Source organism: Anas acuta, chromosome 18 (assembly GCF_963932015.1).
Source record: "Anas acuta chromosome 18, bAnaAcu1.1, whole genome shotgun sequence".
NCBI lineage: Eukaryota > Metazoa > Chordata > Aves > Anseriformes > Anatidae > Anas > Anas acuta.
Window position 1 is genome coordinate 1,609,832 of NC_088996.1, and position 27,883 is coordinate 1,637,714.

At 52.4% G+C, this 27,883-nt stretch overlaps 1 protein-coding gene across 6 annotated transcripts in view; it reads right to left on the minus strand.

Annotated features, from left to right (window-relative positions):
• Positions 1-20,026, minus strand: part of MYOCD (myocardin) — a 252,907-nt gene extending 232,881 nt beyond the window's left edge. For 2 of the 6 annotated variants that reach the window (XM_068655295.1, XM_068655305.1), the window contains exon 1: positions 19,575-20,026. The gene's annotated coding sequence lies outside the window, so the exon portion shown is untranslated. Of the gene's footprint in view, positions 1-17,159; positions 17,259-19,574 lie in introns of those variants that run through there. The other 4 variants (XM_068655298.1, XM_068655292.1, XM_068655290.1 and 1 more) reach the window with 3 other exon arrangements.
• Between the last annotated feature and the right edge of the window lie 7,857 nt (positions 20,027-27,883).

Below are 27,883 nucleotides of genomic sequence, written 5' to 3' on the forward strand. Positions count from 1 at the left end.
CCCCAGTGTCTTTTCTGCAAGTCTTCTATGAAAACCTAAAAAGCAATCTTAAACACTTGTGGTGAGGCTGCTATTGCTCCTCTACATTCCTGAGGCCTCTCTGGATCTTTTTTGCAAATATTTCCATCTTCTATCTTATTTTGGTTCACCAACAATATCAGCTCAAAGAGGGCTCCCACGAGTTGTGCCCATGCTTAGTCAAGCTCCGGGGTCCTACAGGTTTACACTGTTAGAAGGAAACATTTGTTCAGACATTTCTTTTTTACAGTCTTGCTTCTTTACCCAGAAATGTGTACGGAATCCTGTTTTTCTGCAAATGCTGAGCATCAAATCACAGGGAAAACTCACTGCACTCACAAAAAGTCTTATTTTGAGGAATTATAGCATTCTCTACCTGAACAACAAATAACAGAGCATGCAGTTGCCTCTTTGTGCCACTTCAGTGCTCTTAGTTCATGTTGTTATGAAGAGTCACAGCAAAAACAACACCATTAATCCTAGAAGTCTAAAAATACCACCTGTTGAAGAATGCCTGTATAACTGAAAGGACAGAGCAGCAGGAGATGTGACAGATGATTGTGCACTGCATACATTTATAAGAACATGCCACATCTTCAGGAGATGCATCTGTTCTGGATATGCCACAGCAAACTAAAATACCACATGGTTGACCTGGTCAGCTATGCTAGTGCTGCTCTGTCCTCACCCTAAGCCAAAGGCGTCAGAGAAACTTGCACATTCTCATTTTTTGTAAGTGTAAGCTTGCTACTCCTAACTCAAGATAGTTGGTCATAGCTCATGGATATGTCCTCTCTGGAGGAACGTACCCATCACATTTCCTGTTTACTGTCACAATGAGACTTTTTTTTCTTCAATTAGTAACATCACAAATGAAAGCCACACTGTGCCACAACCAGTACTGCATCTCAATAATTTGGAGAAAACTACCTTACAAGACAGAAGTAATAGTCCTCAGCCAACCATTTGAATAAAGGAAATTCCTGGTTAAACTCGTAAGAGACTCAGCTAATGTTAGGGATGTACACAGTTCACATACCTGGATGAGCCAGATGCTACCTTAAACACTCCTAAAAATTCCCAAGGTGGATTAGCATCCACAGATACCTTGCAGAAGCAGCATTCAAAGGACTTACAGCACCTTTCCGTCCCTTATTCTTTAAGATTCACATTTTGTTTTATTATGGACAGTATCGTAGTATCAGTGGGAAGAGACTTCTGAGGGACCTGCTCCAGCTTCTCACCCAGAGAGTCCTCCCTCCCTGCAAGGAGGATGAAACTGGGAAGGACCAAGCAGTTGGTGGCCATGCACAGCTGCATCCTCAAGCCCCGGCAACAGCAGACATCTCACCCCTGGCAAAGGGTGGATGACATCCCCTGGGCCCCAAAGATATCTCAAGGGACAAAAGCTGGTGGCTTTGCCCAATGGATCTCTGATCTTCTCAAGCTAAGGAGGAAAAGAACCAGGGCACCTCCTCTTCATGAGAGAGGACAGAGAGCAGCCCCATGTTGAGCACATCTCCTGGGGCCATGGTTGTGTGCACCCATGGGTGACTTCTGAGCAGGTGAAAGGCAACCACAGGACAATCCACTGTCTCCATGGGGGTTACTAGTCACAAGACTTGGACATCCAGGAGTCCACATCAGCAACAGATAGGTCCCAGAAGACCCTCACATCAGCCCATGCCTGCGGTGGCAGATCAGAGGTGAGGGAGCCCAGTAGGCCTATGGGGGTCTCTTTCTGGGTTGCTTTCCCCTCTGAGTTGTCTCCTCAGGGCGGGATGCCCCGTGCACACACTTGGACAAGGGCCACACAGTGAGCACCAGGATAGAGCCCACCATCTGCACACTCAGCCCGGGTCTTAACACCCAGAGCAGGCTCATGGCCCAAAATGGTGTCAGGCTCCATCGTGACCATGGGCCATGCTGAAGGTAGCACCATGAGCCGGACAATCAGCGCCGTTCACCAGCAGCCCTTGGCAGAGCAGTGGGGCTAGGGTTCTGAGGTGGCCCTGGGAAGCAGGGGTGGCCATGGCAGTGTCCTGCGTCCTCGGAAGTGAGAGTGGCCTGGCAGCAGGCTGTCCAGCTCGGTGCAGCAAGCAGTGCCTGCTGGCCCCATCAGCAGGGCTGGCCCACACGAGCACCGTGCTTGCTCTCTGTCTCCCAAGGACTCAGGCAGCCGCGTTAAATGCAGACCGGCTCTCGGGGCTTGCTCCTTGCCAGCAGGCTCTGTGTGAGGCCAGAGCAGTTTGCTCTCGCAAGACAACAGAAAGTGATTTTTACACTTGACAACAATGAAGTATTCTTGCATTTAACAACAATTGTGTGCTTGCCAAACTCGATGCCTGTTGGAAAAGCCCTTAAATCCATCAGCTGCATCCCACCCTATCCCAAGAGGAGCAAGTGACGATCTGCCTGTGCTCTGGTCCTGCCCAGGGGGTAAGATGTTCTGGGTGAGATGTTCATGCCCTGTGGGATAGCGGACATCCCAAACCACAGTGGGGAACACAAGCCAAGAGATGTGGTTTCAGCTTGATTCTGGGCAGGAAAGCAGGGAGGACTGAGGTAAAAAGAGGTGGCCAAGATCTTCATGGTGTGCCTAGGGCCCAGCTGACGCAGAGCCTGGGGACACCCATGCCACCATGATGAAGCCGAGTCTGGCATCCCACCACCTCACACCGAGGGCACTGCACAGGGATGGGCAGGGGCCATCCCAAGCTGTGCTGCCATGACTGGGGAGTGCAAGCTACATTGCACGGGCTTTCAAAAAAGGTTTGGAGCATTTCATTTCTTTCCCCTTCCAATACTGCCGCAGAGTTAAGATCCTTTGAATGAGGCCCTGGCTTTGTTTGCTGTGCTTCAAGCCATGCCACAGCACTGGAAATGTCACTGAAAACCTGATTTGGCTGGATTTCATCATGAACTGCAGGTGCATTTAGCAACATCCCTCAGGGCTGTGCATGGTTCTCACCTTCCAGCAGGCACAACCCAGGAAAGGCCAATAAGAGAGCCCGGCACCACCAGAAACACATCCAGAAAAAAGCTCCAGGTGATCTAAGAGCCAGTCCAAGTATTTGTCAAACTTAAATAAATAAATAATAAGAGGCAGACATTGCAAATAGGGAGCTTCAAACTGAACAAAGTGAACATCATTACTTCTCATCAGTCTTTTAAAGGTACCTCTGTTCTGCTATTTAACTGAAAAATGTCACTTGTATTCAAACAAAGTCACCTGGTTTTGATTCTGATACTTATATTCCATGAAATAATACTTTTTTTTTTTTTTGTCTTTTCAGAACAGACCTTATCCTGTGCAAAACATCCGTTTCAGTGAAATCCTCTTGTTCAGCTCCTGGCCTGAGGAGCTGTGGAAGTGGTGGCTGAAGACCAAGCCCCAGTGCCTGGGGGCAGGCAGGCTGTGGGCAGGCAGGCATACCAGGACACTATCACACATGAAACGTGGTGGCTTTCCTGCTGCAGCCAGCCCCTGCTCAGCCCCATCCCATGGCAGCACTAGTGCTGGTGCCCTGCTAGTGGGGATGAAGCCCGTCCCACTGGCAGCTCCCTCCACCCACACAGTGCTCACCCAAGCTATGGCTAAAAACACTCAGGCAAATACCTGCAGCTGGCATTTATAACTATAAAATATATTCGTATTGCTATTATATCTTGTAATCCTACATTTCTATATTATAATTATAAATTACGTTTATATTATAATTTCTGAGCTTGCCTGACATGGGCTTCTGCAGGGCACAGGGGTACCTCACCTGGGCAAAGCGTGAGCTCACTGCCTCTGCCATGACGTCAGGCAGCACGGGAACGCACGGCCCAGGGCATGGCGTGGCCGTGTGCATGGGTGTACGCTCTGCTCCGAAACGTCTGGCCTATAAATGCCAGAATCTTCCCGCATGGAACTAAAAACATTTATTCTGGAAGAGTCCAGAGGCTCGTGGCTAAAGGCAATAAATACAGATTTAATTTCATAGTTAATACCCTGTCCAGGGTAAAATGCTCATTTTTAATATCGTTGCCTGCGATCTGACATAACCAACAAGATGTTGCAATACAATATCTGAGTCATTGCGCAGGAGATAATGGTATTTTCTTGAGTTCAATCTGGAGGAGAGCTGGCCCCATTAATCAGGCTTGAAAAAGCGATGCCAGAGAGTCTGCCAGAGAGTCTGTCTGGCCTGCTCCGAGCACGTTACGTGACCCAGGGCTGCAGGGAGAGGGGGGAGATTGTGAGCAGACCTGAGTGTCACAGTTGGGGCTCTCCCACTGGCACTGCCCCTTTATGGGGTCAGCCAAGAGGCTCCTGGGTTTGGGGCATGGGGGACTGAGGAGTGGCCACGTCCCTCCAGCTCTGCCTTTGCTTTCATGCTGCCCCAAGGGAGCTGCTGTCCCACAAGGTGACCAGAGGACCTCAGCCCAGCCAGCTGGAGAGTCCTGGTGGCCTGGAGGAACTGGTCAATGTGACAGGTCCATCACCAGGCCTGAACGTCCCAGAGCTGACGAGCCCAGAAGCCAACAGCAGAGTGCTACAACATTTGGTAGAGTGACTGAGGCAGTAATGTCTGTCATGGACAGGACAATAAACACTCCCAGGTCTGTTGGGGAACGTGGGGATGGAAAGCCATGAGTAAATATCCCATGGAAGAAATACTGCCCTTAATAGAAAGAATCTAGCATTATAGGTTTCCCCAGGGAAAGAAGCAGAGGAAGAGATGGATGGTGACGGGGAGGGAAGCCTGCCTGGGCTGCCTCTGGCTCTGGGAGTGCTAATGAAGCTCAAAAGGTCTGGAGAAAACCAGGAGCTCTCTTGGGAATAACGGGCTTTCTTTTCTGCAGGCAAGCATGAGTGGCTCCAGTTATCCTGCAACACCAGTGTGGGAGGCAGACCTCTCTGGCAGAGTGCTCTTTAATCTGGCAGGCACAAACAGGATCTACGCAGAAATATGCAATGCACTTTTAACACTGAGCACTATTGGCCCATTGGACCAACTTGCCTAGGGATGCAGCAGATTTACTTTCAGCACAAAGGCTTTAATTCATGACTGGGTATCTCATTGTGAAATAAATACTTTTTCTTGACTGGAATTTGCAGAAGGATGCAGGAATCAGTACGAAAGTCCCTGGCCCGCTGTGCAGAAGTCAGAGCAGATGACTCCTTCTGCCTTTGAAAGCCAGCAAATGGCTCTGCAGAAACTCAAGGCGTGAATGAAAAAATGACTCATGAGAATAAGACATGTCAACTCCTGTAATCGTACCTCCAGAGGCAGCATGCCATGTATGGGGGGAGCAGAGGCTGTAAGACAGAGCTCAGCATACCCTAGAGTCTAAGCCAGAGGAGGGATGAGGAAAAGCACCGTGTTTGTCAAGGCTCCATACAAGCAAACTGTCTTGACTGGGAGGGTGAAGACAGGGATTGTTCTGAAATCTCTTCAACTTGTCATCCTGAAAGTTCCTAGGTGTCACCTATGGGTCAGCAAAGACCCAACCCCACAGCCTGAGTGACCAATTGCAATTTATGGATAGTTGCAATTGATGGATTTTACTCACAGTACCAGTGGTAGGAGACAATGGGAACCCACAAGCCATCATCTGAGCCATGTATGCATTTCAGTAGAAGCCAGAGGTTGAGGATAGATACACATTAGAAGATAGTCCCACAAGACACAACAGTGACTCACTGTGATCCCAGACACTCTTCTGCTCCCCATGTGGGCTTCAGGCAAGGAAGTGCCTGCACCTGTCTGGCCATCTGCATCCATGGCCATCCACAGCCGTTTTGAGCTAGCCTCATAAAGCAGCCTGGTCACACCTCTACCAGCTCTGGGTACAACATTCACTTGGGGCTTCCCCTCATCTCTACATGGTTCTCTTAATATGCAAAGCTGGCAGCGACCACAGGGAAGGTGTGACATCTCCTGCCCAGCTGGCCTTCATCCACTTCCCATGGGGACACATGAACTCCCCACCGTGCACAGGCTGGTTTGGCTGCTGGGTCAACATGAATGGCCCAGAAGCATTTCCCTGACTGTTCTGGGGAGAAGAGAACCAGCCGCCCATGGCACCAATAGTCTAGGCTGAGCGTGAACAGTGGAACCCGTTTTGGGGACAGAGGAGTCCTGCCATGAGGTGGGCACCTCACCAGAGAGACCTTCTAGTCATAGGCATCCTCTGCAGAATAAGTCCCAAATACTTGTTCAAATGTTTTATCAATGCAATGTAGTATTCTGAACACCAGATTCATAATTTCAAAAGGAAATACACATTTCCCACAAAATAAATAATTAGATAGAGAGCAAGATAGATAGATAAAAGGAAGTTGGGTTTCCAGTTAAATCTGAACAATCCCAAAGTGATTAAAGAGTTTCTCATTTTAGTTGCCAAATCCAAAACGTTCAGGAAATTTGGAGAATTGAAAAAAAGTTTTGGACTAAATGTCTCAACCTTCAGTTGCCAAAAGAGGGACAATGTCATCTTCATGGCTTTGGATTTTAGACAAGCCCCAATTTATGCAGATTAATATATACTTTGACAAAAAAAAAAAAAAAATCATGAAAACATCTTTTCTCAGGAACAATTCCCATTTCCCAGTTCTGTGACCCTAAAATACATGCCAAATATCTCTAAGAGTTGATGTTTTATTTTATTTAACTGAAAAGCAAAATGACAATAAAGTGAATATTTAAAGTAAAGCTCTGTTCTGAAAATATATCTACTTAATGCTGAAAAGATTCAGTTTCACAGAGCTGAAAACAATTATGAACCGAATCAATTGGGAGAAGAATTTAATCAGAAAAATGTGAATGCTAACTGGGAATTGTTGAAAAACATTTTACGCATTGCCCCAAAACCACAATCCCACAATTGAGAAAGAAGGCAACATTGGTTAAAAAAAAATTATTCTGGCTTATGAGGGAAGTGAAGACAACTGTGAAAAATAAGAAAACCATATATAACTTAAGAAAGTGGAAACTGGTAATAATGGATGAGAAGTGTGAAACTGTAGAAAACTGATAAGAAAAGCCAAGAGTTGAGGACGATGTATGGTCCGCAAACCCAAAGTTGATGAGAAGCAATTTCTCTCGATATAAAAGGACTAAATGTATCTCTTCTGAAGTTGTTGGTTGTATTAGTCTATCTCTGGATGGATGCACTAGAACACTCAACAGCAATAGAAGAAAGCTAATGTTTGACAATGTTTATAGAAGTCATTGGCTGAACCAGATACTGGTAGGCCTGTCAGGCTGGCCGCAGCTCTGGGCAGTCACCTCCAAAGGCAGCTACAGCATGCAGCAGACACTGATTTAAACCAAAGAAATATAATTAATGTTAACTCATATAGACTTATGGAAAACAGAACTTGTCAAACAAAGATTCATCTTTTTCATGAAATTACAAGTTTGATTGATAAAAATAATATTGGTGGTGTAATATACTTAGACTTCTGCAAGGCAATTGACTTGGTACTGTATGACATTTTGATTAAAAAACTAAAACAATACACAATCAACATGGCACATATTAAATAGATTAAAAGCTGGCTGGGTGACGTGTGTCAGATGCAATTGTAAATGGGAACTCCTCACCCAGCAGGGGTGAATTTAGTGGAGTTCCCCAGGGGTCGGTTCCTGGCCCTGTGCTATTCAACATTTTTATCAATGATCTGAAAAAAATATTAAATCATCTGTGGTAAAGTTTGCTGATGACACAGAGATTGTAAGACCGGCAAATAAAGAAGAAGCCAGATCACTGCTACAGAATGGCCTGGGTTGCTGGTTAAACTGGGCACAAGCAGATAGTTGATATAGCCAAATATAGTCATACATCTAGGAACAAGAACGCAGATTATCGGCCATACATACAAGGCAGGATGTTGTGTCCGGGGAAGTGGTGATTATGAAACCCCGGGGAGTTTGGTAGAGCTTGAGCTGATTGAACCCTCCTTGCATGGGAAGGTGGCCCAAAGGCCACTGCATTCCTTCGACGGCAGCCTCGGGGAGCAGTGAGGAAATTACACTACTCTGCATTTGGGTGCCTGCATCCATCCAGCACCTGGCTCTGGTGCTCACCGTTCACTAGGATGCTGGGAGACTGGGAGAACTGCTGTGAAGATCATAAAAGAGAACTGACCTTGCAGTGAGTGACCTCAAGAGCTCAATCTACTTTGCTTGCCAAAAAACAGCTGTGGGTTACCTAGAGAACATATATTTCCCCATAGAAGATTCTCCAATCTAGCAGATGGAGTTTTACTATGATCTGATGTCTGGAAGCTGAAGGTAGGTGAACTGAAATGTGGCACACTGCTTACTGACATAGGAGCCAAGGTAATGAACCACTGGAACAATTCTAGGCAGTGTGGGAATCTCCAACATTAGCAAACGTTACATCACGCTTGGTTGCTTGCTCTGTCTCAAGCAGGAGTAAATCTGGGCTCAGGTTATACCTGGTAGCCAGACTAGATAATGGCAAAGATATCTGCAGTCCTCATAGTCCAAACAGCCATGATAAGGGTTTCATCATTACTCTTGCTGGCTGCATGTACCTACAGACAGGAACGGAGTCCCTCTCTGTCATGTCTCACTGACAGCAAAAGCTTCAGTATAGTGTTTTTCTTGGTAATATGTTAAAAAAAAAAGGCCATTTCTTAGACCCGCAGTGATCTCGTAGAGCCAAAAGAAGTGAATTATCATGGCAGCTTAATTAAACCATACAGCACAGCAGAAGCAACGGTTTCTATTTCCAAGACTTTAGGACCTTCTCGTACCAGAAGCCTGTGAGCCACTGACGTTTTGAACTTGGGGCAGACACATGGTTCCCTGCTGGGACTATTCCACTTGTTGGGCCCAGGGCTGCTGAACAGGTCTCTATGGAGAGCCCATTATGATCAATTTTAGAAGGGAAAAAGTCTGAAAGGTGACATGCTGTGAATTCAGGAAGGGATGGGCAGCGGGGAAGGGGCACCCTTTACTGAGCATTGGGCAGTCCTTAGCACCTGGTGACTTTCACTCCCACCCAGACTCCTGATCTCACACCAGGGTCTGTGGCCTCTACTGTACTTTACCCTTTGCAGCTATAATTAGTTTCTCTTTCATTACTCCCCCTTTCCATCCTTCTCCAAATGATTTTTTTGCTTTTTTTGTTTTACAAAAAATAATTTTTTGTTCTGGTCAATATTCCTTTCCAAACTATTTGTTTTTTAACACAGGTTTAACTGATAACTGGGCTTCCTTACAAACTTGGCCTGGTGTGCTCCTACTTGATCTCTAACATCCCTAATCCTGCATCTCTGTGCTGGGGTCTGCCTGCTCTGTCACTGCACACCTGCATGTGCAGGTATAGCCTCTGTAGCCGTGGTCTTTAGGAAGCAATTCATCTTGCACTAAGTAGATGTCTAAAACAGGGCAGATGACTTACTACCTAGAAATGACAACTTCCAAGGAAAGAGACCCGCCAAGGACTATTGGGTTCCCTGCTCAGCCTGGTCACCGAGCCCCGTGGTCCTGAGAAGCCCTGAGGTCTCTTCAGTGCTTGGAGCCAGCAGGGCTGCATTACTGCGCTGCGGCTGGAAATCTTCGGGTGCTGCCCACAGTGAAGGTGGCTCCAGTGTGTGCAAGGACTTCAAAGCCCACACCCTGCACAGACCATAGTGTGGAGATGGTCATGGAAAGAAGCGTGACCAGGGGCTCCTTGCTCCATTTCCTCACGGCTTTGTGAACCCTCAAGTGCTGGCAGAAATGGGCAGCTTGCAGAAAAGCCTGTGGAAGCTTGTTATCCACGCTGCTGCAACAAGGCAGAGGAACAAGGGAGGAGAACCAGCCCTGCAAACAGCTGCTTTGCCCTCATCCCGTTGGCACAAACCCCTGCTCCCCACTGTCCACCCGCCCACAGCCTCGGGAAGAGGCAGGAGGAGCAGTCAGGGCGCTGCTCTCCTTCACAGGCGAGGCCAGGCTAACCTGCAGCTTCCCTGCCGCCATTCCCAGCAGAAAGAGCAGCTTCGGCTTGCTCCGGCTGCCTGTGTGCCAACATCAAACATGTTTTACAACTGACCTGCAAAGAATGTGTGTCACTGAAGAGGATATGTAGCCCTGGAGAACATAAAACACAGCTGCGCTGTTTAATTGTATCTCTTCCACCCGATCGGAATAACAGGCAGAGATGATCTAAGGGAGATAACTACTGAGTGTGTTAGGAACAGCTCCGCTACCTTCGCCAGTGGAAGATTCTTATAAATTCACTCCTCCTGCCATCTTTTTGCAAAGGGTCAGAAGATGTACTGACAATAGCAGCATGCAAATATTTCAGAACTTGGCCACACGCTGAGCAAACACTCTGGATAGCTTCACGAGTAGATTAAAATGCCAGATCAGCGAGCAGTGGTGCACTTTAAATACGCTCACTAATTTATTAAGTTTATTCTTAGCAAGCTTGCAGACTTCAGAAAGTTAAATTTCTCAGTGACAAATGGCTGGGATGCTGGGCAGCCAGAGCGTGCGTGCTGCAGTCAGATGGCCTGGAGAAGGCAGAGCAGAGGAGCAGATACCACCAAGCACTCTGTACGGCTGAAAATCCCCAACGGAAGAGCCTGCACGGGCTTACTGTCAAGCCTGCTCTGCAGCTAGAGTACAAAACCAGGGCTCTTGGCACATCCTACACTTCTCCAAAGACTGCTGCCTCCCACTCTGGACTTAGACATCCCTTATCTCCTCTAGGCCTGGCCGTGTGCTGTGGGCTAACCGCTGCAAGCACCAGAGCTTGGGGCACCCTTTGTGTCCCGGCTGCACAAGCAGTCCCTTGTGCTCAGGAAGAGCAGTGCTCTTCTGGCCACGGTGGGGCACCCCCTGCGCCAGGGGCTGGGCTGTACACACCTCCCATCCCAGGAAGCCATCTGCTGTGGTCCCAGGTGACATCCCTGCCCCTTCTCCCAGGTGCTGAGATGGTGCTGTGCCCAGGAGCTCTCCATCCTTCAACCCTGTTGGCTCCCCATGCTCAGTCCACAGGAGCCAGAGCCCACTGAGGTCTCATCCCAGTCAAGACTCACAGCAGGTGTCTCCAGTGGGACACAGGAGTCACCAGAGACACCTTCAGCCAGCGGCTGTGGGCCACTGCTGCATCTTTGCTCTCTGCCTCTGCAGGTCCCTGAAGCTCTGCAGACCTGGAACTGGGTCTGGAGTAGCAGAGTTTCCCCAGGAGGAAACCAAGGCCGGCACTGCTGGTAGAGATATTTAATTTTAGGATCATTGTTCAACTTGAACTAAGGAGTGTGTTTAGAAACCCTTCTGAAAAGCCATGTGTCTGACTTGCATGGTCACACATCCCTGAAGATGAAGCATGGCAGGACAGAGCCCTGGGACAATGTGGAGGGCCCTGCTCAGCAGCACTGTCCAACCTCTCGGACCCTGGCAGGACCATGGTGGCACCAGGTGCCACACAGATGTGAGACCATCCCTGCCACGCTGAGGCACTGACAAAGCAGTTGTGCACCTCCTGCAGGTCTTGTTTGACTGCACTGCTAAAGAGAGTAGAAAACCATTTTGCTACAGGAAAGCAGCACAGCAGGATGAGGACACTCACAGCCCCAGGACCCCTAGCTGCTCCGCAGGCCTGGACAATGGAGCATGGTGGGACACAGGCCTGGAGACACCTTATGGAAAAGTTCTGGTGAAACAGGGAGAAGTGTGCGGATGAGCAAGCAACTGCACGAAGGATTTGTTGAGCACAGCCACCACTTAAAGGGCCATTTGTGTTATTTGAACCCACTAAGCAGCTCAGCATTCGAAGAGCCATTTGCAACCACTCCTGCCCTTCTGCACCAGCCACACAAACACCAGGCAATGAGGCAGCCTCCTGGGAGGGAGCCGTTTATCAGCAACGAACCCGGGGACTCCATGTGGCGTGCCGGGACGGCTCCTCGAGTGGTGATGACAGCCGCTGGTGGAGATGCCTACGTGCTGTTTGCAGAGCATAAATGAGATGCTGCAAGTTTTCCAGGGACAGAACGCAGCAGGGCCCTTTGAGCTGGGGCTCACAGCTCTGCGAGGCTGTTTCACAGCATTTGCCACATCTCTGGGGAGTTGTTATTCATCATCCCGCTTCAGAAAGGAGTCGATCCTCCTCTGTTAGCACTGGGAGGGAAAAGACTTTCCCAAGAACATTTCCTGAGCTGAGAGCAAATCCCACATGGCATTGCAACGCTCTATCAACTGCACATGCATGTTATTGTTACTTGCACTGCAAAGTGAGCTGTTGGACCCAAGGCAATACGTGCTGCCACTGGTGGTTAAACAAACTCCATATGCCCCGTCCAGCAGCTGGCTGGCCGATGTCAAAGCCCTGAGAAATGACCTGCTCTGACAGCCCTTTTCCTAGTGATCCACTTTGATTTATTGCCTTAGCCTGCAGTGCAGATAGGGAACAACACGCACAGACATGCGGGGTCTGGATCTGCACCCAATTGGGTCCATGTGCTCTCGTCAGCTCTTTCATCCCCAGGTCCCTCTGCATTTCAGCAAGCCTCTATAGGAATGCCTTGAAACTGGCTTCTACAGTGAGATACTCAGTCCAGTTTCCCAATCCTTTGCCCTTCCTCAGCAGCAGTTGTGCTTCTAGAAATACAGGAAAGCTGCAAAACTCGATCAGTTTGGGAGTAACACATTGTAACGTGCTGTGGGAATGGTGTCAACCCATTGCTCAGAACCTCATCCTAAGAGCAGAGATGCCCCTCCAATAAGGCTGTACCAGACTGTCATCCTCAACAGTCCATAGCCACTGTGCTTTCCTCCCCACCACTGGCTACAACATCACATGGGATGGATTGGCCTTGGGAGACCTGAATATAACAGGAAGGGTAAAACTGACTCTGCAGTTAATGGGAGTGGTGAGCATGAAGAGAGGAGCAAGCCCTCAGCACTCACTGGGTCCAGGGACACGCAGAACCAAGGTGTGAGTGGCTGTGCTGTGGTGGCAGGATTGGCTGCAGGACAGCCCCCTGGGCAATGTGGCTGAGGCTGTGGGCACATTGCTGGGAATGAGGGAGAAGTGACCCAGAGCAGGTTTCTGCAGGTCCTGCATCCCTGTCTCCCCAGCAGGCCCATGCCAGCTCCCTTCCAAGCAGCCCTGTGCAAACAGGGTAGTCCTGAGTCCCCACTGATGCCAACCAAGAGCAGCCATGGCTTTGCATAAGCGCTGATAGGACACGGGGCACAACACAGTGTGGCAACAGCTTGACTTAAGCAAGTGGATGGTGAGCTTGCAGGTGCACGAACTGCCCAGATATTTACAGGGAATGGGGAATACCAAGCAGACTGAAAACCATTCATGCTGCTAACATGCCAGAAGACATGGACAGGCTTCTTCATTAGAGGTCAGAGCCTGCCTGTCAGGTGGGCGATGCTCACAGAGATGCAGAGTGCCAATACAAGGTCCCCTTTCCCTGCAGAGCAGAGCCGCTGGGCACTTCAGATGATGAGAAACCTCCCTGGGTGCATGCTCAGTGCTGGACACACCAGAGGGAGTCCAAAAGGGGTCAGTGCAGAGCTGGCACAGGTCCCACACCTGCCCTGTGGCTCCAAAAGTGGAGCTCTGGGCAGCCCCAAGGTCTCCTACTGCCTGGGAGAGGCCATGTTAGACAGATTCAGAGTAGAGCAGGAGCAGGCAGGTATTGGGGAGTACCACGCTGGTCAACATGAGGGATGAATGGGAAAACTTGCCCGTTTTGGCCTGGATTTTATTCTTCTTCATTTAACTCCTCCACTCTGCACAGGCATCTATCTGTCTTTCACTGCTCATCTGCAGTCCCACCAGGGATGCCCCAATGGTAGACATCATGAACAAAGCTGCACAGTGTTCTGTTAGATGGACAAGTGTCTGAGCAAAAACGAGCCATCCAGGTGGTTGCCCACGCTTTACTAGGCAGAGCTCCGTCTGTGGGGGGAACTTCACCCACACCACATAGAGCGCCCCGCGTGCACGGCCCCACTGCCAGCCCAGGATCTGCCCTACACCCTGAGGGACACCCGGTGGGAGGGCAAGGCCTGAGGGGTGCTCGTGGCTCTCACACCCTTGTGATGAGGTCAGGAGTCAGGAAGTCCCTGGGGACAGCTGATAAGCCTCTGTGTCTGCTCCAGCAGTGCCCGTATAAGTTGGGTGTATTTTTGGCTTGAGGTTGGGTCATAAACCCACATGAGTCAGAAAATGCAGTTAAGGCAGACCTACGTCCCCTACCGTGGTGCCTGCTCCAGGGCAATGCCAGCAGCACCAAGCTGGTGGCTGTGGTGTGCCTAGGACACATGACATGATGGACACAGGCAGGTCCCAGGTGCAGTGGCCAGAAGATCATGAAGGTCACTGCACTGTGTGTTTTGGCATCAGGACCACACACCAAGCAGCAATGTGTAGCGGGGACAGTCCTGACAGCAGGATTCTCAGGTGTCCCGTGAACCCAAGCTGAGGAGTGTGCTGACCAGGAAGCCATGTGCACTACACATACAGCAGAGCCTAGAAGCCCCGTACAGCATGACCCCTGCACAGGCTCTCAGAAATTACCTTGTAGCTCTACCTAAATCATTAGCACCTAATGAGCAGCATCAGCTGGTGGGACAGGAGATAACCACAGCAGTTCATGGTTAGGTCACATGCATAAACCCCAGGTCATGAGATCTCACTTTAGGGCCATGCAGGTATCAAGAGATAGAAGGTCCCAAAGCACTGTCCTCTGATGTACTTCTCCTGTGCATGAGGCCTGTGTCCACAGCTTCCCCTGCGAGCCAGAAGCCTGGCAGCTGGTAACAGGCAGGTGCAGTGCAGGCAGGGGCTGCACTGCCAGGCTGTTCCCCCATTCACGTGTCAGTGCTTGGGCTTGGCCACAGCCTCTCTGCTCACCTCCCCTGTGTTGCTTGCACTGTTGTCTCTGGTGCTGAAAACCAGCTCTGTGTTGGCTTAGAAGGAAGGACAAGTATGGAAGTTTCCTCTCCTTGTCTCTCCCACTAAACCTCAGCTCCTGGCTGCTCAATATCACTGCATAAAGGCCAGTGGCAGATGAAGCCACCCCTCTGGAAGTGGCTGGGACAGGTTGAGGCCCATGGCCACCTGCAGTCAAGTGCATGAGAGACGGGCCACCAGAGGCAGCAACAGCTCCACCTTCAGACTGCCAGGCTGGCAGCAAGCACCCGGAGCCACCACGACCTGGGAGGAGCATTTAGGATCACACTCCTGAATATCAGAGCCTACATCACCTTTGAGGCTTGTGCTGTTTGGTCAGTCTCAAAATGGAGGTACTTCTACTGCTCGGGCTCTGTAGACTCAGCAAGGAAATCACCATGGAGCACCTCAGACAAAAAAATTATTTGCTTCCTGTCTTCTTCCAGAAATGTCCCTCCTGTAATTCACAACAGTGCTATTGCAAGTCTCCAGAACAGCAACATGTCCATGAAGGAGCTGGACACCATGACCCAAGGTGCTCATTTCCTTGCTCCTCACTCCACACAGGGACACAGGACTGGAGACACTCTCTGTGTCCAAGGCACCTGAGGGCTCCCAGTCCCAAGGATGGGCACAAATCCTTGAGGAGACCATGGGAAGGAAGCTGGCAGAAGAAATGGACTTTGGGAGACTTTCAAAATGACCATTGACATTTCAAAATGCACGCTGCATGTGAAGTATCCACCCTCTAGGAGCCAGACAAGTGCAGGGACTGACTGCTCTTATGGGATGCGCAGCTGGGGATGGAGGACACCAGCCAGCAGTGTGGAGGAGCAGGGAACAGGCAAGCAGAAGAGTGTGGCACCGGTGCCTCCTACCTCCACTCCCACTGAAGCAAGGCTCTCTGCTGTGCCCCTGAGCACTCCTGCAGCACAGCTGCGCTGACTGGCCTACACAAGCAGGGAGCCTTGAGCTGGCCTCACATGTGATGTTTCCAGACCAGGCATGGAGTCCTCGCTGCCAGCCTGAGCGTTCAGCTGAGGCCGCTGGGCCACCTGCGCTGACACAGGGCCCTCTGCCATGGCCTGGCAGGCAATGTCCATGCCCGGTCATCTTGCAGGGCCTCCCAACCAGCTCACAACTCTCTGAGCACCTCCACCATGGCCTGACCCACAGCTGCTGTATTCACCAAGTGCAGGGGCTGGATCCCTTCACCATCCATACCCAGAACGTTAACTCAGCTCCTCTCCAACAACAAGCAAGAAGGCCAAGAAATAAAGCAGGTACATTCCAGGAATACTGCAGCCGCAAACAGTGCATGAATCACTTCAGGCAGCGGCTTCTTCCCAAAGGACGCGCTTGTCCATCCAGAGTAGGCAGCCCACCTTTGGAGCTCAGCCTTCAGGGCAGGAGGACAGGTCCTCCATGCCCACGGTGGTGAAGGAGCAGGGTAACCGCCAGGCAGAGGGAGGCTTTGCTTTGGCCACAGCACGTGGAAGGGCCACACAGCATCCCATGGCCCATTTCCCTGGCTGTGTCCCTCCTCGAGCAATAACCTCAGCTGCTCACCGGCATCCAACCAGCCCCACCAGCTCTCCTTTGGCCGATGTCAGCCCACCCTCACCAAGGTGATCTCTGTGGTGATCCTCTCCCAAAGCCATTCCTGCCTTTACCCCACCTGGGCATCAAGGGCCTCCTCTACCTTCTTGGCACAGGGGACTGCTACTGTCATAACCCATCAACCTTCCCTGTTCTAAAATGTCCCAGCCACAGGAGCCTAACTGCCAGCAGGATCTAACACAGCATTTACAAAACAGAGGGTGCCCAAAGAAAAGCATCCATGTGACACAGTCATAGGGAGGGGCACAGCGAAAAACAGTTGAGTGGGAGCTCTGGATGTGGCACCATGGCTTGGAGAGCAAATGCAGAACAGAGAGGTCCAGAATTAAGGTGATCTTTAGTGATTGCTGTGCCTACAGAACAGGGGGAATGCTGGAAAAGGGAAAACGCTGGTTCAGAGAAGAGCTCAAGAATGATTTGCAAACTTGCAGTACAGTAGAAGACAGAAGAAACCCAACTCCTTTTCCTGTTGCTGGGCAAAACAAAAATAAGACTCGGTCACACTCAGCAAATACCTGGTGGGCACCTTGCCAGTCCAAACCAAAATGAGCTCCAGCTGAGCACAACCACTTGCAAGTCAGAAATCAAGGTACCTGTAGCAAACGGTGCAGCTGCTTCCGCGTCCAAACCAGCTTCAATGTGAAAAGAGGGGCGTCCTCAGCTGAGGTCACCCAGATCTGCTCTGCCCACAGCTGAAAGGCAAGGAAATGTGGGAGAGGGTTCGCTCTGTTACCCACGGAACAAACTGGACCCAGAGATGTAAAGGATGGGTCTGGCTTCCTCTTTTCCCCACAATTTCTGCGTGCAGTTGCTGCCCGCACAGTGCTGCAGGCAGATTAGGGAACCGGGGTGACAGCCATGGGGAGGCGGTCATTTAATTTAGAGATGGGGGTGAGCATGGGAGGGCCCATCTCCTTCCCATCTCCGTGGGGCCGTGCCAGCCCAGTGAGGTCTCTGCAGGTTTCCTCTTGGCTGTCAGGCTGCAGACGCGTTGCAGCAGCCGTGCCAGGCTTTTAATGCACACACAGAGCCTGCACAGCAGGACGGGGCCGGCTGGGCTGGCCTCCAGCCCCGGCTGCCATAAAACGGGAAATAAGGCAATTGGAGCAAGACCACAGCGACCACCAAGCAGCTGCCACTGGCAGGGCTGGGGCACTCTCCCCCGCCAGCACCAGCAGGCAGCAGTGCATTGCCCCATGCCGCTGAGCCCCAGTGCGCCCGCAGACTGCGGTGCAGCACGAGCACACGTAGAGGACGAGGAGGAGGAAACAGAGGAGGAAGAGGAGGCGGTGGCGGCTGTGTCTCAGCCAGGCTTTGCCCTCCTCAAACACCCCCGGGGAGCAGGGCAGCCAGCAGCCCCGGGATGCTGCACGCAGCAGACAGCACAGCCTCACTCGCGGCGCGGTATGGAGTTTTCTGCTCATTACAAGTTTTATGAAAAGTTGTTGGCAAAAATGCGCATTTTCTTTGGCTGCGTTTTGAACGGATCTGGCAAAAATGTAACATTAGTGTCTCCCCTTGAGAGAACTTTATTGAGTGGAACAAAGTTGGATATTTTTAGCTACCCATTGTTAGCTGAAGAACAAAGCCATAACTAAGATATTTTGTCTCTTACACTGAAACGGGACTATCAGACAAATCCATGTACAGTCATATGTGGCTGCCCATTCAGATGGAGCAGAAAGAGGGAACTATTTTTAGCTTGATACTTCTCACAACAACACATCTCCCCTCCCCTGCACGCTGGACCACCAAAACACAGGGGCAGAGCAGCACCAGAGAGGGGATGAGGGGTCACTGACTTTTGCCATCCCTCAGGCCATATGACAACTGTCATTTGCAGGAGAGATCAGGTTATACCATTCTCAAAAAAAAAAAAAAAAAAATCCCATCATTTTCTGCCATTCTGCATATTTAGTTGTTGTTTACTCAGAGCTGAACTGATGTGCGCTCTACCAATAGGCAACAGGGAGAAGTCGACCAGGACCCTGACGGATTTCAGCAAAGCAGCAGCTGCACCACCCAGCGCTAAAACCCCAACCCTCTTCCCAAAATCCCACAGGTGCCCCAAGGGCCACCCTGATGACAGAGGAGACCACGGGTGGAGGGGACCACTGGCAGTGCCACAGGAAGGAGAGGGCCTGGGCAGCTGCTCTAGGGCTGGCAGCGCTGCCGCCCTGTCCCGCTTCATACAGCCCAGCCGCGGGATGTGTAACCATTTTGCAGCTGCCAAGGCAGCATTTTCAAAAGCATTAACCCTGAAAAAGCAGAAAGCCCTGTATGAGGCCAACCCAACCTCCCTTGAGCGCTTTAGAGCTCTACAAATGAGATCAGTCGTTTATGCCGGGTAGCATTTTGCAATATGTTCATTTAAATGAAACAAAGCGGTCCATAAATGCCCTGGATTTTGGAACGTGAGTGATGCCGGGAGCTTTCCTAAACAGTTTTTGTGGGTTGCATCGGTGAGTCATGGAGAAATCGCATTAAGTGGCTGAGCGGTCGGCACAGCCAGAGTGACCCTCCCCAGCACCCGGTGTCCCTGCCAAAGCAGGAGCACGAGGAGCAAAAGCCGGGAGGGTCGCACTCTGCAGGCAGGGCAGCGTGGCTGGCGAAGCCTTCCATAGCCTCCAAAGGGCTGCAGCAGAGCCAGGCTCCTGGGGCAGAGCTCAGACGGCCCCTCACCATCACCCTGCCCTTGCACAGCTCCATCCTCTCCTCCTTGCCTTGCCCTGCCTGTCCCTATGGACGGCTAGCTCCTGACCTCTGACGTGCACCTTGTGCCTGGTCCTAACCTGTTCCACAACCCACACAGGGTGCACATAGTCCAAGACCTGGCAGGCACAAGGGGCCACCGAGGCCCCAGCAGTAGCCCAAGAGAAGCAGCAGGAACGCCTGACGGTGCTCCATTGCCCCGCAGGACGTCGGTGCCGTGTGTCGACAGAGCTACACACACATGTGAGAAAGCAGCCAGAAGAACAGAAAGATGTTAAGTAGGAAAGGCAAATTACCTGCAAAACTTTCGGCTGAGCTAGAGTGTCCCGGAGGAGATGCTGCTTTTGTGACTCCTTGCTTTCTCCGCGGGTTGGGGCTGCTTTTATCAGGGAGCAGTGATTGTTTTTATAAACTTGCAGCACAGTAAGAACTGGTTTAAAATAGAGTGAAAGGAGCTGGTGCGGATGGAATTAGACAAACTCTGAGGGCTGCTTCTCCAAAAATAAATTAACTTCTTGCAGCCCGCGGCGCAGAGGCTGGGAGGCCGGGGCGGCCGCGGCTGCCGGGGGGGCGCTCACCTTGCCCGGCCCGCCGGGGGGCGGCCCGGGGGGGGTGGGGAGGAACCGGGGAGGGAGCGGGGCCGAGGGGGCCGGGGCCGCTCCTCGCCCCGCCGCGGCTCGGAGCCCGGCTCGGAGCCCCCCGCGCCCCCCCGCCCCGCGGCCCGGCCCGCAGCCCCCCGCCGTGCCCCCGGCGCCGGCCCGGGCCCGGCCCCCGCAAGAGTTAAGGAAGGGGCGGAGCCGCCCCGCGGGGCCGGGTGGCGGCGGCCTCCCCGCGGGGCGCGGGCCGGCACCGCGCTGCTACCAGCACCGCCCGTGCTACCGGCACCTCTGCCACCACTGGCACCAACGCCTCTACCACCACTGCCACCGCCACTTCTACCGCTGCCACCACCATCATCGCCGCTACCACCGCCACCTCTGCTGCCACCGTCATCGCCACTACCACCATCAGCACTGCCACCACCACCTGCACCATCACTGCCACTGCCACCTCTGCCTCTATCACCACCATCGTATCTGCTGCTCCAGCACCACTGCTCCCACCACCACCACCTCTACCACCACCATCATCGCTGCCGCCACCATCATCACCAGCCCTACCTCCACCGCCACCTTCACTACCACTGTCATAGCCACCACCAATAACACCTCTACCACCACCTCTACCTGTACTGCCACCATCATCTCCACTGCCACCTCCACCTCTACTGCCAATGTCATTGCCACCGCCACCATCATCACCACTACCACCTCCACCTCTACCTCCTGGCTCCACATGGAACCACATAAATATTAAATTGTATTTCAAAGAGCGTTGTCCAAACACCGATAACCAAGCTGGTGTGGCACACCAGCTGCAAGCAGTGGTAGGGGCCAGACAGCATCCGAGGGGCTCCCCAACAGGGTCCTGTGCACTGAGTACCCCAGGGTTGGTCCCTCTCTATTTGTTTTGGGGTACATCCAGGGGAACAAGGCGTGTGCCCATACAGCCTCTGCAGCCCCCACACCCTACAGACCCTCACCAGGCTGTGGTCAAGGGATGCCAAAGGCAGTTCTGGGGAGGAACCCTGGCTGGGAAGGGGAAGGGGCTGCCTGCAGCTCCCCTGTACCCCAGGGACACAGCCTCACCTCAGCAATGGAGCTGCTCTATATCATGTTCACTGCATCAATAGGTCCAAAAGGACTTGATTTCTCCAGGCTTGATCCTGGAGTGAAGAACAACTTGCTGCAGAATGACCTCTGACTTCATCTACATTTCAAAGTCCTGATAACATCATTTTCCCACCCATAAAGTCCCCTTTCTGGGCTCAGGTTAACCCAAGCCATCTTCCACAGCTGAGCCAGGGCAGCAGCACCAGTGCAGCATCCATCCCCTACCTGAGCTTGCACTTCAATCTCAGCCTGAGGAGGCTCACAGACCACCACTGTCAGCTGGAAGCTGGATACAGAGAGCCTCTTCGCAGTGCCATTCTCTGTACCGGCACTAAATGGTGGCTTCTGAAGGCAGGAGCAGCCCAAGAGGAAGGTTCTCTGCTCAGGCTGCCTCTTGTTTCCCTGTTAACCCCTAGCCCCAAGGCCCTCTCAGGCTCCCTGCCCAAACACCCGGTATCTCTTCTGTGTCTGCCCCACGCACCCTCTCCCTGTGGCTCTCTCCTACAAGGTGCAGAGCAGAAAGACATGCACCCACATGTGCCACCACTGCTGGGGGTGGCCGTGTCTGCAGTTTGCCCACCCCAAATTTTACCCTTTTAAAAAACACCACTCTGTTTTTTTGGTACCAGCAGGTCACTCCCGTGAAGAACCCCCCACGGGTGCCTGTTCCTGGGGAGCCAAGAGCCCCTCTTCTGGCCAGCATCCAGTGCACGGGCAATCTTTGCAGGGCAGGCAGGATGCTGCTCCCCTGTGCAGGGAAAATCCTTTTTCTTCTATTTATTTATATCTGGCTTGCCATAAACTCACCCGGCTGCGAACCTGCTGTTCATACTAACAAACTTTGCTAAACTTTTTGGTGTGTCCAAAAGCTGCTGGCGGGCAGACGTACACTGCAGTGAGATCTCCCCAGCCCTTCCCCTGCTCTCCCACAAGTAATCATCTCCCACAGATCCTCATCTCCTATAAATCCTTGTCTATCACCGGGCTCATTTACACAGCACTGGTAAGTGTAGCCCTTCTGCTCATTGACAAAGCAGCTCTTCATCTAGGAGAGACTTAAGACAGAGACCCAAAACAGACTGAGGGGCATGATGGGCCCTGTGGAAGTCACTTTCATACCAGATCCAGACAATCTGCCCAGGAGAGGTCCCACAGTCTGTTTCACAGAACTGCTGAACCACAGACAGGCTGAGGTGGGCTAGGACCCTTGGGTGCCTCTGGTCCCCCCATGCCCCAGCAGGCACACCCTGAGCAGGGCCAAGCACCACGTCCAGGCAGCTTTGGGACTGGTGTGGCCTCACCAGTGCTGAGTAGAGCAGGATCACCTCTCTTCACCTGCTGGCAATACTTTGGCTAATGCAGCCAACAATACCCTTAGCCTTCCAAGCTGCAAGAGCACATTGCTGACTCACGTTCAGCTTGGTGACCATGACTCCTGGGTCCTTTCCTGCAGAGCTGCTTTCCAGCAGGGTGCCCCCAGCTTGTCCTGGTGCCTGGGGTTGTTCCTGCCCAGGTGGACGAGGGTTCCTCTCCAGGAGGAGGTTCCTCCCCAAGCTTGGAGAAGGCAGAACTAGGCTCTAGAAAGTGTCTTTTAGGAGCAGGAGGTTTTTGGACTTGGAAGCATAGGGAAACAAAGACATTGCTGAGGTGGAGAGGAAAGTGTTTCTGTACTAATTTGCTACATAGTAACTGCCTTGTGATTTAAGCTGTTATCATTAGGGTTCAGAGTTAACAATCCACACCAGGCAGTGGAACAGTCTGTCCTTCTCAGATATTTATTCCAAGCCATCTGCTGTCCACAATGGCATTGCTACAGCAGTTCTTGGGCTCTCGGTGAAAGGTCTTCACACTAGAAAGTCTCCCCAGCAGTTTTGCAAAATGACCCCAGGGGGTGAAGGAAAAGGAGCCAGAACCCCAGTTCAGGACTGGTGGCTGGGCCAGGAAAAGGGGGGAGAGGCAGTTCCAGAGGGCTACAGATGCATCTCACAGACAGCTTTCAGAGGGAGAGCTGCGACCTGGGGCATCTGGCACAGCACAGCCACGCTGCTTCCCCAGCCAGCCTTGGCCTCCCAACACCACGCGGGTGGCGCGTTCAGTTTATTTTAGCCATTTCAGTGGGGAGACAGAGGATGGAGAGGATGGAGGATCAGAGGCCCGGGATGCGTGGGCAGGAGGGGGGCGGGGAGCCCGTGCCTCCAGCACGTGTGACACGCGTTTGGTGTCACCGAGTGGGGAGAGATGTGAGCAGGGTGAAATATGAGCTGTGGGTTGCCGGCCGCAGCTGGAGGAGCTCATCCCGCCTGCAGCCTGGCCCCAGTCCCTCTCAGGGCTGCTCAGCGAGAGTCGGTGCGGATCCAGCACCAGCTGCCTAATGGAGCCGCCAGGATGTGGCCAGCAACTGTGCACTTTTCTCTCCCAGTCCTTGCATCACAGTTGCTCCGTACGTGCTGGGAGGGTTAAAACCCCCCAGTGCCAGCCTGGCTCACTGGAAGCCCAGCCTGGTTTTGGCCCCACACATTGCAGGTGCATGCCGCATGCACCCAGATACATTGATCATCTCAGTGCAGGAGCCCGCTGTGGCTGCAGGTCCCACAAAGGGCTTGCAGACTGTGACACATCCCCCAAAAGAGAGCAGAGCCTGCAGTTCACGGTAGGGACTACCCAAACCTTCCTGGGGATGGAATAGTCCCTATGCATTCAACACAGCTGAATAAAAACCACACTAAGCACTATTAGCCAAGGGCACGACAGCAGCCACCCCTTTGGATGGGCTTGCCAATGAGCAAGAAGATGCGGTGCCTCCTGCCAAGAGCTGCTGGGCTGCTGGTGCTTTTGTGAGGTGCTCAGGCAGCAGCGGGATGCTTCCAGCGCAGTGCAGAGAGGTTGAGCACTGGAGATGGCTGCCCCAGGTTTCCATGACTTTATTTCAGCTGTGTGTGAGTGCAGGGAGGTCGATTGTGTCTGTTCAGAAGGGATAGGTTTGCATCAAATCCTGGTGTGTTGCACTCATGGTTACACGTGTGGAGGGTGTGCAGGCACCATGAGCCCTGCAGTGAGGTGCGCTCCAAGAGTGCTGGCACGTGTGCTGCCCACAGTCTCTGCTTCAGCCTAAGTCCCCCCGGCATCACCCAGCACAGGGGGATTGTCCAGGAAAAAGTCCATGCTGGAGCTGTTCCTGTGCTGTTGTGCCCTCCTTCTACTGAGCTGCACCAGCCCCTGAGAAGGCTCCTTCCCTGCCTGCGATCCAAGAGGATGGCAGGTACAGGCTCCAGCCTGTCCCCAAGGCACATCAATCAAGGAAAATATTAACAGTAGTAGTAAGAAGGAATAAAAACAACATGCCAGTACCTGTGGAGCACCAAGCTGCCATGCAAAGGAAGGCACAGCAGCCCTGGGTCCCCAGTGCAGGCAGTTTTAGCAGCTTCTGTCACCACAGTGCAAAATCCAAAGTCCCCAGTATCAGCAGGATACAAGAATGGAAGACGGGAACACCAGTCCTGGGGGCAGCGGGTGGGCTGAATGCAGCAGCCGTGCCCTAAGCACAAGTAGTGGTAGTTTCTTCACCCATGCCCCTGCCCTTTCCCAGGGATACAAACACATCCAGGGGACCTGCAGCCATCTGGCCAGCCCCAGGGCTCTCCCACATCAGGATGCTCTGCCCAAAGGCCAGCCCTGTGACTCGCCCACCTCCCATGTTGATGGCACCTGGCCCCATGTGGACGGCACACGACGGACATGGGGCACAGGCACAGCCGTCCCTCGGCATTGAGACGAGGTCACCAGCAGCTGAAGGGACCCTGCTTCCCCCAGCCTTGCCACAGACCCCATGGGGCTAGGGTGCAGGGCACCACGGATGCAGCCGCAATGCACTCTCCACGCTATTCTTAGGAAGGGTAAAGTTTATACAAGAAATTTAAGCTTTAAACCCAGGCACCATAAATAGTCTATTTTTCAAGTGCTGCAAGTCAGTTGTAGGCTGGGAGCCAGAGCCAAAATTTGGCAGCTGTCTTTGTTTAATGATTAATTAAAATGAGGTAACAAAACGAGACATATCTATTAACGAGGGTATTTGCAGCGTCAGTAGAGGATTCCAAATGGCTGATTTTTTCCCCTTTTAATCTTCAAACTTCTCGTTAGGAAAACAAGTTCTTCCTCCGTCCGTGGTGGGAAGGGCTGTGCCGCGGCCCCTTGCCCTGGTAGCGGGAGGGGAGCAGCGCACAGGCACGGCTTTATCTTTATGGTCTTCTGCCTTTAAACAACGCGAACCCTCCGCATAAAGATTTTTCCAGCTTAGAAATTTTATTAGACCTTCAAGTAAACTTCAATGGAGAGACCGTTGGCTGTGACAGAGGCAGGAGAGGGAGGTTTGCACATCGCTCCGGCTCTGTGCTGCCCTCTCCCCAGCAAGGGGTGGCGGACACTGCAAAATAAGGACTAAAACGGGAGCGCCAGAGGCTAAGGGGCATTTTCCAGGCTCTTTTTCATAAATGCCAGATAAACAGGGTCAAATCCACATCCCCAGCCTACTTTGAGGGAGCAGCTTGTGTTTTCCCAGAGCTCTGGGCAGATTGAGCCCAGGCACCTTGGGGAGATGTCACCAGAGCAGCCAGCAAGGAGGACAGTGCAAAGGGATGGAGCGAGGGAGGGTCTTTCCCATCTGCCATGCTCACAGCTCATCTCCTGACACAAGATATGTTTCAGAGCTCAGAAAACCCAGTGGAGCACAAGGACGCCTCGCGTGGGAAGTACCCGTGGTCACAGAAGGGTTAATGCATACGGGGAGGTGGGGGGGGGGGGCAGAGGCAGTTCTGGGAGGGTGCATGAAGCAGGTTCACCCTCCCCAAGGCTCTGAAGGCTTAGCCACATGGGAAAGCACCCAAGTATGAGGAAAAGGGAAAAACATCCCAAAATAGTTTAGTCTTGTTTTTTGCACTGAGACGCCCAGACAGGGTGGGAGTTCTGGTTGTGTCTGAGCTAAAAATTACAGTAAATAGCAAAGTGGCTGCAAAGCCCCATGTTCTGGATAAGAAGGACATGTGCAAACATCGTCCGTCAGGGAGAAGACGTGCTGGAGGTGAAGGCCCATAAATAAACTGGGGGGAATGGAGTTACGCGAGCACTGTGTCGAGGGGTGAGCCACAAACAGCCCGCTGAAGCGTGTCTTCTCCCCAGCAAATCTTGCGGCTCTGGACATGAGGACTGCTCTGAGCAGGGGCAGGATCCTGGTGTCCCCATCTGCAGTTGGGCCCATGGGGTTGAGGACCAGCAAAGCCCACCTGGCAGCAAAGCAGGGCTGGATCCACCATACTGGTTAGAGAAATCTCCGGACTGTCCCACTCCCTCTACACCACTCCCCAGGCACAATTCAGCTGCTGATGAAATGCTGGTGTGAATACTGAGGTTGTAGGGATGATGGCTGTCCCTATAAGGGGCAGAGGGGTCCTGGGCATTTGCTCCCACAGGGTCCCATAGCAAGCTGCGCAGGAGGGCATGATGTGAAGCTGGGGCTGAAGTGATGCAGACTCAGAGAGGAGGAAGGCCCACTGCTCCCCCTGGGCCCATGCTTTCCACAGATGCTCCATGGTCCAATTTACCTGTTCAGGGCTTGCACATGTCCAGCACCAGCTGCAGGTCCCACAGAGGGTCCTGGGATGGGCGAGCTGCAAAAACCCAGCTGCTCATGGTGTGGCTGGAGCTGAGCTCGTCCTGGGTGCCGTGCTGCCCTCGGCAAGGCAGGGGCCTCAGGCACTGCTGATGTCCCTGGCATGGACTGAGCTAGATGGGGGCTGCTCCAGGGCAGGGGCTGGGGCACCCTGTTGGGCAGGAGCGCAGAGTAAATGTGGGTGTTGTCCTGGAGCACTGGGTGCAGTTGTGGGCCCCCAGTACAAAAGGGACGTGGACACACTGGAGTGAGTCCAACACTACAAAGATGCTGAAGGGACTGACCACCTCTGCTGTGAGGAGGGGCTGAGAGAGCTGGGACTGCTCAGCCTGGGGAAGAGGAGGCTCAGGGGGATCTCATCCATGTCTCTAAACACCTGAAGAAGAGTTCAAAGAGGATGGAGCCAGGCTCTTTCCAGTGGTGCCCAGGGCCAGGACCAGAGGCACCGGCCACAAACTGGAGCATGAGAGGCTCCATCTGACCACCAGGAACACTTTTGTGCTGGATGGGTGTCGAAGCCCTGCACAGCTACCCAGAGAGGTGCTGGGGACTCCTCGGAGATTTCCCAAAGCCACCTGGACGTGGTGCTGGGCCCCTGCTTGGGGTGTCCCTGACTTGTGGAAAACGGACTCCACAATCAGTACGATTGTACAGTAGGTATATTTATTCAGCACTGGGCAGCACAGGCAGTAGTCCCGCCAAAGTCGTGCGCACCTAATGCGGCAACTTGGCTTGGTTTTATGCAGTGAAGGGTTACATATGCATGAAGTTTCACAATACGCCTATACATATTCAAAACCTGTCCCCACTCCGTATTAAAATTAGTTCCAAGGAGTCATTTCCATAAACTCCTCTCATCTGCGCTTGCGCAGTGTATTCTCATGGTGGTCATTGGGGATGAGGGTTGGTGACTCTTCCTCGTCACTGCTAGTTGACCTCTTGCCTCTGCGCAGACTCAGTTGCTCCTTGGCTCTTGTCCAGCCGCAGGACCAATTTCTACCAGTTTCTTAAGACAGGCTCACACTCTCATTAGGAGACTGACCTTGGTAAGGGGCCCACAGCGTCTTGCTTTAGGTAATTTGCACAATGCACCCTAGTTAGCAAAGACACTAAGTAGCATCCTAGTTCAATGCCCTCAGCGCTCTATCTCTACTTGATAAGATTCTCCTAACTCCCTCTCTCATCCCTGCTGGGCCGGGGGTGGACCAGAGGCACCCAGGGCTCCCTGCCC